This window comes from Natrix helvetica, assembly GCF_964273705.1.
Source record: "Natrix helvetica genome assembly, chromosome: 5".
Taxonomy (NCBI): Eukaryota; Metazoa; Chordata; class Lepidosauria; order Squamata; family Natricidae; genus Natrix; species Natrix helvetica.
This window is the reverse complement of record NC_138551.1, coordinates 149,822,899-149,837,006: the sequence shown is the minus strand read 5'-3', so window position 1 is coordinate 149,837,006 and position 14,108 is coordinate 149,822,899. Positions and strand designations below refer to the sequence as shown.

The 14,108-nt window shown below is 43.6% G+C and overlaps 1 protein-coding gene across 3 annotated transcripts in view; it reads right to left on the bottom strand.

Annotated features, from left to right (window-relative positions):
- Positions 1–14,108, bottom strand: part of MIB2 (MIB E3 ubiquitin protein ligase 2) — an 86,086-nt gene that overhangs the window by 23,437 nt on the left and 48,541 nt on the right. Inside the window, exons 1-2 of one of the 3 annotated variants that reach the window (XM_081954912.1) lie at positions 7,500–7,815; positions 2,286–2,380 (exon numbers count right to left, since the gene is read on the bottom strand). The gene's annotated coding sequence lies outside the window, so the exon portion shown is untranslated. Of the gene's footprint in view, positions 1–2,285; positions 2,381–7,499; positions 7,816–14,108 lie in introns of those variants that run through there. The other 2 variants (XM_081954911.1, XM_081954913.1) reach the window with 2 other exon arrangements.

Sequence of the window (14,108 nt, the reverse complement as noted above, 5' to 3'; positions counted from 1 at the left end):
AGTCCTGGAGTCTGGGGAAGGCTCGGATGAGGGCTCTGCATCGGAGGCAGAGGGGGCCAGGGCCGTCTGACAATTCTTAGCTGCCTTCTGAGCAAGACAGCAGTGAGGCAGAGGAACAGCTGGAGCCTGTTCCCAGTGTGCGCATGCACAGAGCTGCCAGATTTTGCTGAAAATGTTTGGGCCAAATGTAATTTCTAATGTTGGATGTTCCCCCTTACCAGAGGGAGCCCCCTTGTGGAGTACTGTGAAGCCGTTACCCTAGCAACTCCACTGCGCTGTACAGTAGAAGCCATTTTACGGCAGTATGGTAGAAGCCGTTTGAAGGCACAACAAGCTGTATCTTAACAGAGCACACACCCAGAGGGGCTTTAGGGGTGTCTTACCCCCCACATTATTTGTCTCCAGAGAACAAGTCATCTGTGTACCACCTTTGGTTGAGGTTGCTCAAGGCGTTCCAGAGTTATGCTGGAACACACACACTCATGCACACGCACACATAGTGCCATTTACATACATACATACATACATACATACATACATACATACATACATATATTTCTATGCCCGCCCATCTTAAATAACTCACAATACAGTGGATTCTACACTCAGCAAGGGGGTTGGACTAGCTGACCTCTAAGATCCTTTCCAATACTGGCTTCCAGTTCAGGCATGTTAGGATTTCTAGAGAGGAAAGGAAATCGCAGCTCAGACACTTCTGGGGCTGTAGTGAATGGCTGTCCCTTCCTTTTCACACTTGTCCCTTGCCTGTGCTTGCAATGGCAATTAGGCATGATCTCCAACTGGCTTTAATCAAAGTTTGAGACAAACTGAGACAAACTCCCCTGGAGGGTCTTTAGGCAAATTGTGGGAAACATAAACTTCCTTTCTTCCCAGAAAAGGAAGGAGGGGGGTGGAAAATTAATTCTTAGAAAGCCACATTTTTTTTACAGAAAAGATCTCTTTGTGTGTCGCATTTATACTGCTACCCTGTTTCCCCGAAAAAAAGACATCCCCGGATAATAAGCCCAATTGGGCTTTTGAGCGCATGCGCTAAAATAAGCCCTCCCCTGAAAATAAGCCCTCCCCAAAAATACTGCAACACAGCAGCGGCCATGAGGTGACCACGCTCGCCGCCTCCTGCACCTCAAAAATAATAAGGCCTCCCCGAAAATAAGCCAAGCACTTATTTCGGGGGTCAAAAGAAAACAAGACCCTGTCCTGTTTTCGGGAAAACATGGTATACTCATATACTGGCGATAAAAAACCTAGTGCGCAGATCTGCTTTCCAGATTACCGTCTGCTTCAAAATATCAAGAGGAAGCTTTTTAAACCGAGAAAACCATTAAAAACCCAGTCCTTAAAAAGGGATTAATACTGGCAGGAGTTAAACCTTTCAAACCCGCAAGAGCTTAATCTAGTTCTCCCTTATCGTACAAAGCAAGAAATAAAACAGCTGGAATGGGACAAATTTTTGTACAGGGGGAGGCAGGGAGATATGGAAATACATGATCAGTTTGCGGTGGAGGAAAAAAAACCAGAGTTTTTCAGAGCTGTAATTAAAAATAGCACCGAACTGAAACGAAGCAAGCTCCAGACTCCCTCGCTGTTATTTATCTGTTCCGGAAGTGAAAAGGAGGTGAAAGAAAAGAGGACCCAAAAGAGAACCAATTCGGCATACAGGCTGCATTACAAATTGGTCGGCATTTCCAGGAAGCAAATCCACTGGGGGTTTTCCCCCTTTACTATTCAGTATAGTTTCAGGGTATGGTACGTTTTCTCAAATACATGAACTTCCTATTTGTATGTGTGTGTGTGTGTGTGTGTGTGTGTGACTTCCTGCTAGCCACACTCGCCGCCTCGTACACCCCACAAATAATAAGACCAGATCTCTACTCAAGGCCAATTCAGATATATAATGTAAAAAAGAAAAAAGAAATAAAAGAACAAGAGCGTTACAGGTAGTCCTCAATTTACAATAGTTTGTTTAGTGACCATTAGACGTTACGACGACACTGAAAACGATAATCACTAAAAACATGATTGTTTAAAAAGTTGGCCAAAAAAACTATGTGCTTTTCTTCCTGGAAAATATATTCAATTGTTCTTTACATTTTCAACATGCTAAACATTAACCAGAGGCTTCTAAGCATATCCAGACAACAATAAGGACTAGAAACATGATTTTTTAGAAAGTTGAGGGGGGGGGAAACCATCTGGGTTTCTTCCTTCCACCCACACAATTAACACAATCTAACACAATTAAGACATCATCACCCAGAACTTACCTCTTAAGATAGAGCTTGCAATCTTTTGCTGTTTTAAGGCTTCCACAGATGACAGCCTGTTGCAGATTTCGGTTAAAACTTCAGTTTACATCCCCCTAAAAGATGGGGAAAAGAGAGATTCAGAAGGGACACTCTTGGGCTTAGGAAAGAAGCAATCTTTTGGAAAAGACCTGCATTCCAAAACAGGAGGCATGGCGCTTCTTTAAAGATGGATGAATGGATGGATAGATAGATGATAGATAGATAGATAGATAGATAGATAGATAGATAGATAGATAGATAGATAGATAGTTTCCCTGAAAGTAAGACCTAACTGGAAAATAGGACCTAGCATGATTTTTCAGGATGCTCATAATATAAGTCCTACCCCCCAAATAAGCCCCCGTTAAGATTCTCAGCCAGATAGATGCATTTAGTACCGTATTTCCCCCCCCCAAAAAAGCCCTAATCAGCAAATATGCCCTAATGCGTCTTATGCAAAAATTAATATGAGACTGAAAAACTAACCCATGGATTTGATATAACACAAAGTTCTTTGGGAAGCAACAAATTGAAAGTAGGAGCTTTTGCAGCAGGTTAGATTGAGTTTGCAAAGTCGTGTGTGTTTTCATTTACGGCTGAACTTAGCTCTGCGTCCGTTTCTGAGCCTGGACTTCCTCTGCTTTTTTCAATTATTGATGGCTGATCGTCTTAGCGTTTTCATGCAATGTTGTTGCCTCTATGCTGGCGTGTAAAGCAGTTCGAAACAAGCCCAGTCCCACAGCACAAGAATGGCGAGCAGTTTCTACAAAGCAGGTTGACACATTCGGCAAAAATAAAGAGATTTTGCAGGCGTTTTCTCTGCATTTTCCCACCTTGGTTGGGAAACTTGAGGACCAGTTTTCGGATGGGAGACCACAAGGAAATCCAGAGATTGGGGGATTAAGGCCATGGCGTTAAAAGCCCCAGGTGTTTTTTTTTGTTTTTTTAACTTTGCTATCCCCTATCAGAGGACGAAGCATTCCTTCGGGAAGATCAGTCATCTTTAGCTCTCACAATTTGTTTCGAGCAAAAATAAAAAGAGATTCGCCGAGATAAAACTAGCTCACACATCAGCTACCGAGGCTGCAATTTAAGCTGACAACGTTGCAAGCAATCAAATCAAATCTCTTGTGGTTTTTACTTTTAGGTGGAATAACAACAACAACTCCGCTCCTTCTCTGTCACATATTTTTAATCTCTCTCTCTCTCTCTCTCTCTCTCTCTCTCTACATGGAGTTCACGAGAGGCAATTTTAGAAAGCTCGTCAAAATTTAAGAAGAAACCTGGAAATTTAAGAAGAAACTCTATCCTGCTCACATGTTGAAGCTCAGCCCTTGACAGATATCACAATATCTGTAACTTTTTCCTATATCGATATACAATATCAAGCCCATTGATACAATGATAAATTAAAAGGTAAAGGTTCCCCTTGCACATATGCACTAGTTGTTCCCGACTCTAGAGGGCGCTGCTCATCTCCCTTTCAAAGCCGAAGAGCCAGCGCTATCCGAAGACGTCTCCGTGGTCATGTGGCTGGCATGACTCAACGCATAAGGTGCACGGAACGCTGTTCCCTTCCCCCCAAAGTGGTCCCTATTTTTCTACTTGCATTTTTAAGGGCTTTCAAACTGCTAGGTTGGAAGAAGCTGGGACAAATAACGGGAGCTCACTCCGTTACGCGGCGCTAGGGATTTGAACCGCCGACCTTTCTGATCGACAAGCTAAATAAATAATTATTAAGATAAATTATTAGAAAGCCAATTAGCTTTTATGCCAGAAAAAAAAAACACAAGCATTTTGGTCCAAAATCTGTTTCTTGCAGCCTAAAAACAAGGAATTACACACACGTACACACTCAACAGAGCATCTTAAAATTACCAGCAATAACAATTATGGTGATAGGGATTGCAGTGTATACATATTTTAAATGATGCTCAGGATTGGGGACAAGCCCCAAGGGAAGAGGCAGGAAGAAAAGACGGGTGCAGAACAGCCTTCATATTTCTACCAGTTTATTTGTTTTTTTAAATCAGTGAGTATTATGTGACTGTAAAAAGTGGCCATAAAGATGATAATGATATTAGAAAATAACGAAAGAAAACCAACAAACTAGAAATAAATACACACACACACACATATATATATACATACTTATATACATATATTGGAAACAAGGTTAATATCGACTTATGTTAACTATGGATTAGAATGTTAAATATATAGAGCGTTATTGTACAACTATGAAGGAGATATAACTATGATGTACAATATCATGTATTTGAAAGAGATTAAGCTGAATGTCTGAGAGAATAATGGTTATGATCAGGGTGTATAATACTAAGTATATTTAAATAGGATTTGATACAGCCAGGACACTGTTGTTGCAAAAGTGGAAATGTGATGTAGAATAAAGGGAAATGCATAATTTAAAAAAAAAAATGACAAAAAATGGAGAGTACCACACTGAACAAATATTATGATGGAATTTTCTCTTTAGTTCTAGGTTGCGTCTCTCCTTGGTTAGTTTCCCCCCATTGCTCCTTGTCCTTCCCTCAGGGGCTTTGGAGAATAGGTTGGGCCCCTCTTCTTTACGAGGAAATTCACCATTAATGCAAAAAAAAAACCCAACTGTTGTCCTTCATCCTGTATGTATGAAGAGCGGGGATTGTGAGGTCTCATCCTTGCCTCCAGCTGGCTTGGTGGATATTTCGATGGTTTTCTTGACTGCGTGCAGAAGTGATTTGCCGGTTTTTCCCAAATAGTTGCCGACTCGACAGCCTTGGTCCGATTCTCCGGCGTGACCCCATCTGGTTTCCGGAGGTTGGCGAGGTCCATTTTGTGCTGCCATCTGCGATAGGCTAACGCAACCCTGTCAATACGCCAATGAGGGAATTATCCAGATCTTGTATATGGCATTCATTATTGATTTGATTTTTTTTATTTATCCTGCCTCAATCTCAGGGAAGTTACATCACGGTTAAAAACCTCCACAGAATTAAGACGACGTACGACCCAAATTGCAGACAGAACCAAAGGGGCGGGGGGGGGGGGGAATGACAATAACAGGGCAGGAGATGTGACTGAAAAGTCTTCACTATTGAATGTAGTTTTCATTCATTTGACTTGCTGCGTTCGGTGTTAATCAGAGCGGTGGCAGCTTAGATTCCGCTTTGACTGTAATCCCTGCCAAATAAATAACTTTGGCAGGCGGAACTCCCTGCCACAAGATTGGCATGATGTTTCCTAAATGGAGCAGAACTGCCTCTTTACAAGACTTTTCAGGTTGCCACCAAAACCGCATCAGTGCGTTCATCTCCTCACCAGAAGTTGAACTGGACTTGAAGGAGACCTTACCCTTATCATTGGTATGTATTTATTGAGTTTTATGCACTAGATAGGCATGCGGTAGCTCAGTGGCTAAGACACTGAGCTTGTTGATCAGAAGGTCGGTGCTTCGAATCCCTAGCGCTGCGTAACGGAGTGAGCTCCCGTGACTTCTCCCAGCTTCTGCCAACCTAGCAGTTCGAAAGCACGTAAAAAATGCAGGTAGAAAAATAGGGACCACCTTTGGTGGGAAGGGAACAGCGTTCCATGCGCCTTCAGCGTCTAGTCATGCCAGCCACATGACCACGGAGACGTCTTCGGACAGCGCTGGCTCTTGTGCTTTGAAATGGAGATGAGCAGCGCCCCCTAGAGTCGGGAACGACTAGCACATATATGCAAGGGGAACCTTTACCTATATACCAGAATCATAAGACATCACAGTACTGAAAAGTTAAAGCTGGAAAAAGGCAGGCCGAGAGATTTTAAGAGTCCACCTCTTCAACTAATGGGATTTTTTTTTTTAAAGTAACAAAGCCAAGGAATTTTGCAAGAGCCTCGACAGAGCAATACGTGCCATAAACAGAAAGCTCACAGATGGGACATTCTTAAGAAATCTATATTCTTCAGCCCTTCAATGTGAGTTTCGGCACTAGGGTTTTCCAGTAATCACCCTCCATAGAAAAAGGGTGGAAAAACAAAGATTGTTTCCATACTCCCCCTTCCCCCCCCCCCCAAAAAAAAAAGCAAAGACAAAGTTCAGGCAGGATCAACAGGTTTCCAGGCTATTTTTTTTAAAGCACTATCTCTGATACCCCAGAAGGGGAGAAATTTCAGCAGGATCTCGGCAAAAGCATCTCCGACAATGGCCCAGAGGGATCAGTTTTCAAACCTTGAAACTTTGTAGGAGGAAAGGGAATAAGAAATGATATCAAACCATAATTGGGTTTGCGGGAAGACCATCCCAAGAAAAGATAAACTGAGAGCTGAAAAGAGACAACCACAACAACAGAGAAAGAAAGGAAGAGAGGAGAGGAGAGGAAGAGGAGGGAAGGAAGGAAGAGGAAAGGAGAGGAAGGGGGGAAGGGAGGGAAAGAGGAGGAGAGAGGGTAGGAAGAGGAAGGGGGGAGCAAGGGAGAGGTAAGGGAAGAAGGAAGGGAAAGGAGAGGAGGGAAGGAAGGAAGAAGGGAAAGGGAAAATAAGGTGGTGTTAAAATAGGCAAATAGGCAGAGAGACAGAGAGAGAGAGAGACAGAGAGAGAGGGAGAGAGAGAGAGAGAGATGTGCAGCTTTCCACACACACACCAGGCTTGGAAAAAGAGGGCACCAACCTTGCCCCCCCACCTCTCTTTTTCTCCCCATGGACCGAACCAGCCCCCCCCCCCAGGTGGTAACCAGGGGAAGGGGGTAGGAAGGCAAGGCAAGGATGGTCAAGTTGGGCTCGGAAGCAACTTCAACCCCAGCAGATTGGGGGAGACGGGACGGTGAGGGGGTGGGGGTGGGGAGATCTGTCCATCCAAGATAGCACGGGACCCCCCCTCCTTTCTCCTCTTCCAAGCCATGCCAATCCGCAGCTCGTTGGACTCATCATCACGACCATCATCCCATCATCATCATCATAGCAAACACGCTAAAGCGAGCAGCAGCAAGCGAAGGGGATGCGGGAGACCTTCCAGCCGGCCAAGGGGGACACAGGGGGGGGCTTTCTCGGCCCCCAGAGGGGTCGCTAACTTAAGCGGCCCTGCAGCTGCGATAAGAAGACCCCTGGGGCAGAGGGAAGGGAGCCCCCGGATTGCGCGGCTGGGAATCAGCTGGCCCCCTTTGCCTCCCAGGCCCCCCCTCCCCTGCCTTTGCGCTGCAATGGGAAACTTACAGCAAAAGTTTGCGGCCAAAACAAAAAGCCAAGCTTCTAGTCCTCTCCACGCCCTGGTTTGCGCTCACCGCTTTTTCCCTTCCGTCAGGCCTTTGGGGTTCCTCTTCCTCCTTTTTCTCCCGGGCGCAAAGCAAGCCGTCCTGAAGAGCTCAACCCCCCCACCCCGCCCGCCTCTCCTTTCGTGCGTGCTTCTTCGCCCCTTTGGCTTTTCTAATGGCCAGATTGCCAAAGGGCGCAGCGCCTTCTGGGAACGGTAGTTCCGATCCGCTACTTGCCCGGCCAGATTTGAGGAGGCCCGGAGCGAAAACTCCACTTCCCGGCATGCTCCGCGGTCAGGTTTCCTTTCCCACCACCCCCGGCCGGGGAGGTTTCCCACGCCAGTGACTCTGCTTTTGTCTCCGATACTTGGAAGGATTGGGGGGAAAGTCGAACAAAGGGCGCCCTCTGGCGGGGGTCTTTGTTTTAGCAGGAGGTGCCCGTTTTGCGACTTTGTTTTTTAATTGTAGAATAGAATAGAATAAAATAGAATAGAATAGAAAATAGAATAGAAAATAGAATAGAAAATAGAATTAATATTGGGATGAATAGAATAGGAAATAAAATAAAGGAATAGAATAGAATAGAAAATAGAGTAGAGAAGAATAAAGAATAATAGAAAATAGAGTAGAGAAGAATAAAGAATAGAATAGAAAATAGAATAGAATAGAATAGAATATGGAATAAAAGAATAGAATAGAACAGAACAGAATAGAAATTAGAATAGAAATTAGAATAGAAAATAGAATAGAAAATAGAATAGAAAATAGAATAGAAAATAGAATAGAAAATAGAATAGAAAATAGAATAGAATAGAATAGAATAGGGAAGAATAGAATAAAATATTGGAATGAATAGAATATGGAATAAAAGAATAAGAATATAATAGAAAATAGAATAGAATAGAAAATAGAATATTGGGATGAATAGAATAGGGAATAAAATAGTAGAATAGAAAATAGAATAGAATAATAAAGAATAGAACAGAATATTGGAATGAATAGAATAGGGAATAAAAGAACAGAAAGAATAGAAAATAGAATAGAATAGAAAATAGAAGAATAGAATAGAATAGAATTCTTTATTGGCCAAATGTGATTGGACACACAAGGGATTTGTCTTGGTGCATACGTGTAAAGGAGAGAAAGTGGGGGAAAGTCAGAGGAGAGGAAAAAGGGGAAGTGACAGAGACAGGACAGAGAAAAGAAGGGAAAAAGTAAAGGAAAAAGAAAAGAGGAATGAGAATATTCTGATGCCAGAACTTCTTAAGAGCTATGATTCCAAATCCGGAACCCAATCTGCAATGTTTAAAGTCATGGAAAGTAGGTCATTTACTGAATCCATGTTTGCAGAGGCCTCCCTTAAACTCAGGCTAATGTTGGGCCAATGTCAGGGGGATATAGATTTAGGGGTGCTTGGTTAGGCCTGCAGCCGCTTCTCCAGCCAGTTGATCCACAATGCTGAAAAAGTTACAGAGTGGAAGGAGAGGGAATGAAAACGTTTAGCGAAAAAGCGACTCCCAACCTTTTCTTCTCAAATATGCTGCCGTCCTTAGGTCAGAAATCTGATCCTGCATACATCCAAAGAGATCGATCTGGATGAACACTGGGGATCTGAGCTAAGAGGACCACGGATCTTGAGCAATGCTAGCCACTTAAATGATGATGCCTTCCTTCTCATTGTCCTTGCTGGTCCTTCCTCTAATGGCTACTAATTGCCGTTTCTATTCCAATCCTGGTTGAATTTTGTTTTTAAAGGAATAAAGGAGAGAAAGGGAAGAGATGGTTTCTATTAACATTCAGCATAAGGAATGCGGATGGAGTTAAGCTACCTGATTTGTCTTGACACTGGAGCCTATAAGGCTAAATTTGCCTCTAAAAAGTGACCGTTGGAAGACGTTTTAAGAAGCTTGGCATAATCTGTTCGATCTGTAAAGAAGGAGGATGGAGTAGCAATAGGCACTTAAGACTTATATCATCGTCATCTTTTAATGACCCCATAATCCCTTGAATCTGGGCAACTGAATAGAGCTGAGTGTTTACTGGCTGGATGCCCTTCCTGTTGCCAATGAGGAGTTTTGTTCAGCAGATATATTTCTCATTGTGCCCAGAGAGAGAAATATCTGCCTCTACCTAGGATCGAACTCACAGCCTCCTGATTGTGAGGCAAGAGTTCCACCTCGCATCACTCCACTTAAGATTTATATACCATCCCATAATGTTTTACAGCACTCTCTGAGCAGTTTACAGAGTCAGCCTATTGCCCCCGACAATATGGGTCCTCATTTTGCGGACCTCGGGAGGATGGCACGCTGAGTCAACCTTGAGCCGGCGAGGATCATCGAACTTGGGGCAGTGTGCAGAAGTCAGCCTGCAATACTGCAGTCCAACCACCGCGCCACCACGGCTCAGTAAAATGCATCCCGTTTGTCGGCTTCAGGGGTGGGCAAGTATGGCCCCTTTACACTCTGTGGACTTCAACTCCCAGAATTCCGGAGCCTCGCTCTGTCAAGGACCTAAGACTACTCATCTCAAACGATCTAAGCCCCAGAGCTCACCGTAGCAGCATTGCCAAAAAGGCATTGAGAGTTGTTAACCTAATTTTGCAAAGCGTCTTCTCCGATAACATTGCACTGCTAACCAGGGCATGCAAAATCTTTCCCAGACCAATTCTCGAATACAGCTCGTCTGCCTGGAATCCACACTGTATAACGGACATTAATATGATTGAGCGGGTCCAAAGGTATTTCACGAGAAGAGTCCTCCGCTCCTCTGCTCGCAACACCAGGCTTGAAATTTTGGGCTTGGACAACCTGGAACTACGCCGCCTACAGTCTGACCTAAGCGTAGTACACAAAATTGTCTGCTACTACATCCTACCTGTCAACGACTACTTCAGTTTCAACCGCAATAACACAATAGATACAAACTCAAGGTAAGCCGCTCCAAACTCGATTGCAGAACATACGACTTCAGCCACAGAGTGGTCAACGCCTGGAATGCTCTACCTGACTCCGTTGTTACATCCTCAAACCCCCAAAACTTTAACTTTCAACTCTCTACCGTGGACCTCACCCCATTCCTAAGAGGTCTGTAAGGGGGTGTGCATAAGTGCACCAGCATGCCTGCCTACCGTCCCTGTCTGATTGTCCCCATTTATTTGTACTCATTTCTTATGTATATACTTACACCTGCCTCTACTTATATATTTATATGTTATATTTAAGCTTATACTTGTTTTCTCATACATGCTCGACATACATGTTTGACATACATGCTTGACATGTATGATGTTTTCTCATACATGCAGAAACCAAAATAAATAAATAAAAATATAAATAAATAAATAAATAAAGTCCAAAGGTCACAATGGGGCCGTACTTGCCCATCCCTGGTCCACTAGTAAGTAGCTCCTCTCTAAGATCCCCCCCCAAAAAATCACACTTAACCAGCATCTTACTTAGCAACAGAACATTTTCTGTTGCTAAGTAAGATGCTGGTTAAGCCGAGGACTATCTGGGAGAGATTGGGGAGCTTCAGTAAACAAGGTTGCACACATCAATATGGCCTGGCAAATTTGTAACCACTTGAGTTAAAGGAGATGGTGCATAGGTGTGAATAAGGTAGGTAAAGGTTCCCCTCGCACATATGTGCTGGTCGTTTCCGACTGTAGGGGGCGGTGCTCATCTCCGTTTCAAAGCCGAAGAGCCAGCGCTGTCCAAAGATGTCTCTGTGGTCATGTGACCGGCAGGACTCAATCCCAAAGGCTCACGGAACGCTGTTCCCTTCCCACCAAAGGGGGTCCCTATTTTTCTACTTACATTTTTTTACGTGCTTTCGAACTGCTAGGCCGGCAGAAGCTGGGACAAGTCACCGGAGCTCACTCCGTTACGCGCAGGGGTGAGTTGCTGGCGGCATTACTGCCGGTTCGGTGCGCAAAATATTTGTGCCTTGTGCCTGCTATTTGGCAACACAGCCTCAAGGTCCAATGCCCAATGCCAAACTAAGCATGGGTTAAAATATATGAAACATGGATATATAGAGAACTTTTAAGATGATGATTAAAGTGAGATGTTTAACCCTTGTTATTCTATATAGTAGATTAAGGGAATTGTAATGAACATTGAACAGCAAAGTTTGCCATTTATAGACAATTAAAGGTAATCTAATCCAAGATGTGGAAAAATGGAGAGGGAACATGAAATGCACCTACAATGGGAAACTATTGAGATTTAAAGACAGAATCTCAAATTGGGGGCATGTATGGATGTATAATTACATAAAGATAATGATGAGAATAGCTGGGAATTGTAACCAGGTCTACATCTCGGCCAAAATTAGGCTGGGAGGGGGGATGTCTGAAAGCACAATGACTATATAGGTATACTTTTTTGTTCTATTTTTTTTAAAAGGAGGATAATATATGTTAAAATTAAATATGCATATTGAAAAGGAATTATAAATACCATCAACATAAAATGGAGCTTGCTCAGAAGCTGAAATACACCCCGTAAATGATGAAGAGTGGGAAGAAAAGGAAAGAAGAGAGGGAGAGGAGAGAGGGCAAGGAGGGGGAAAAAGGAGGAAAGAAATGAGGAGAGGAAAGGGGAGAGAGGAGAAGGAGAGAGGAAGGGGAAGTAGAGAAGAGAAGAGCGACAGAGGGAAGAAAGGAGGTAGGGAGGGGGAGGAGAGAGGGAGAAGAAAGGGATGGATAAGGTACAAATATGGTGTATGGAGAGCAGAAGAGCCAATAATTGTTTTTTGGGAGTTGATGGTAAGATGAATGTTATAAAAATGAAAAAAAAATAAAAAAAATACCCCCCCAAAGGTCCAATGTCACATACACAACAGAACGCTGGCAGGGAAACAGCATCTCAGGGAAAAGCCTTATCCAGAAGCCCTAGCTTTCCGTGTGAAAGGAAGTGCTTTGAGATAAGGGCGACTGTCCAGGTGCCGTTTTTTGTGATCAAGCTTCCTGTGGCTTTTCTGATGAATGGGTGAAAATGGATTTTATCTCCTCCGGGGGTTGCTATAATTGAGCCTTCCAGCCAAGCCTTTAAAATGCACAGTGTTTTAAAAGAATTCAAGGAGAACAGAGAGGAGAACGGAGAGGCTGCTGAGAAATGAGAGAGGACGGTTTTGGACCGGTTTATGAACCTGATATAGGAGGAGGCGATATCACACAGCAGGGCTCCCTTGGAAAACAAGTATTTTGTCCTTGCCATCTGCCTTCCAATGGCTCCATCACCGTTATTATAATTGGGCCTCTCTTTTTTTCAATCGGCTTCCCTTGTTTGAAGCGTCGGGGTTTCTCTGCGTTCAGAGTCTAGAAAATATTCATTGTTGCTGCCCACGATGGCTCAGGCGATTTGACTTTGTCCGGACTCCAATGAGCGAGAGTCGCTTTTGCAGCTCAAGGCATTTGCAATTATTTCCCTCAACGCTTCTAAAAGAGTCCGCAAAGAAAAGAAAAAAAGAGGGGGGGGGGGGAAGCTAGCTTTTCCTTGGCCATTAAGCAGAACTGCTTTTTGGCTTCTGGCAAGCACGGCTGGAATTACCATGGTGTGGAAGAGCCCTCCGTCTGCTTGCCTCAATGGGCCTTGCCAACAACTGGCTATAAATATGACAAGGCGAGCCCATCTTTCTGTCATTCTGAAATATTGATCCTTTGTGCGAGTCGGAGTTGGCTCGGAGTACACCTGCCTGGGGTTTGATTTTTTTTTTTTTTGTAGCTTAGTCACTTGGGCTTCGGTTGCCACTGGAAAGGCATTTTTGTGAAAGAAAGAAAGAAAGAAAGAAAGAAAGAAAGAAAGAAAGAAAGAAAGAAAGAGGGGAAGGAAAGAGAAAAAGAGGAGAAGGAAGGAAGATTGGTGGAAGAAAAGAGAAAAAGAAATGAAGGAAGCACGATGGGTAGAAGGAAAGAGATAGCAATAAAAAGGGAGGGAGGGAGGGAGGGAGAAATGAAGGAAGGAAGGAAAGGGAGTGTAAGGAAAAAGAAAAAAGTAAGAGAGATGAAGGAAGGAAGATTGGTGGAAGAAAAGAGAAAAAGAAATGAAGGAAGCATGATGGGTGGAAGGAAAGAGATAGTAATGAAAACGGAAGGAGGGAGGAGGAAGAAAGGAAAGGGAGCGTAAGGAAAGAGAAAAAAGTAAGAGAGATGAAGGAAGATTGGTGGAAGAAAAGAGATAGAGATAAAAGGGGAGGGAGGGAGGGAATGTAAGGAAAGAGAAAAAAGAGGAAGGAAGGAAGGAGGTGGGTGGAAGGAAAGAAAGAGAGATAAAGGAAGGGAGGGAGAGAGAAGGGGAAGAAGAGGAAAAAGAGAGAAAGAGAAAGTAAGTAAATGAGGTGGATGAATGGAAGGAAAGAGAAAAATGGGAGAGAAAGGAAGGAAGGAAGGAAGGGAAGGAAGGCCCAGTTGTTGTCATTCTATGGAATGTATGAAGGACATCCTTTAAAAAAAACATTATTTATGATGCAAAATAGGGCATCTTGTGGCCTACAGATTTTTGCTTGTGGGTAGCCAAAGTAGGAAAGCTGTAACTCACAGGATTTCCAAGGTGGCAGATGATTAGCA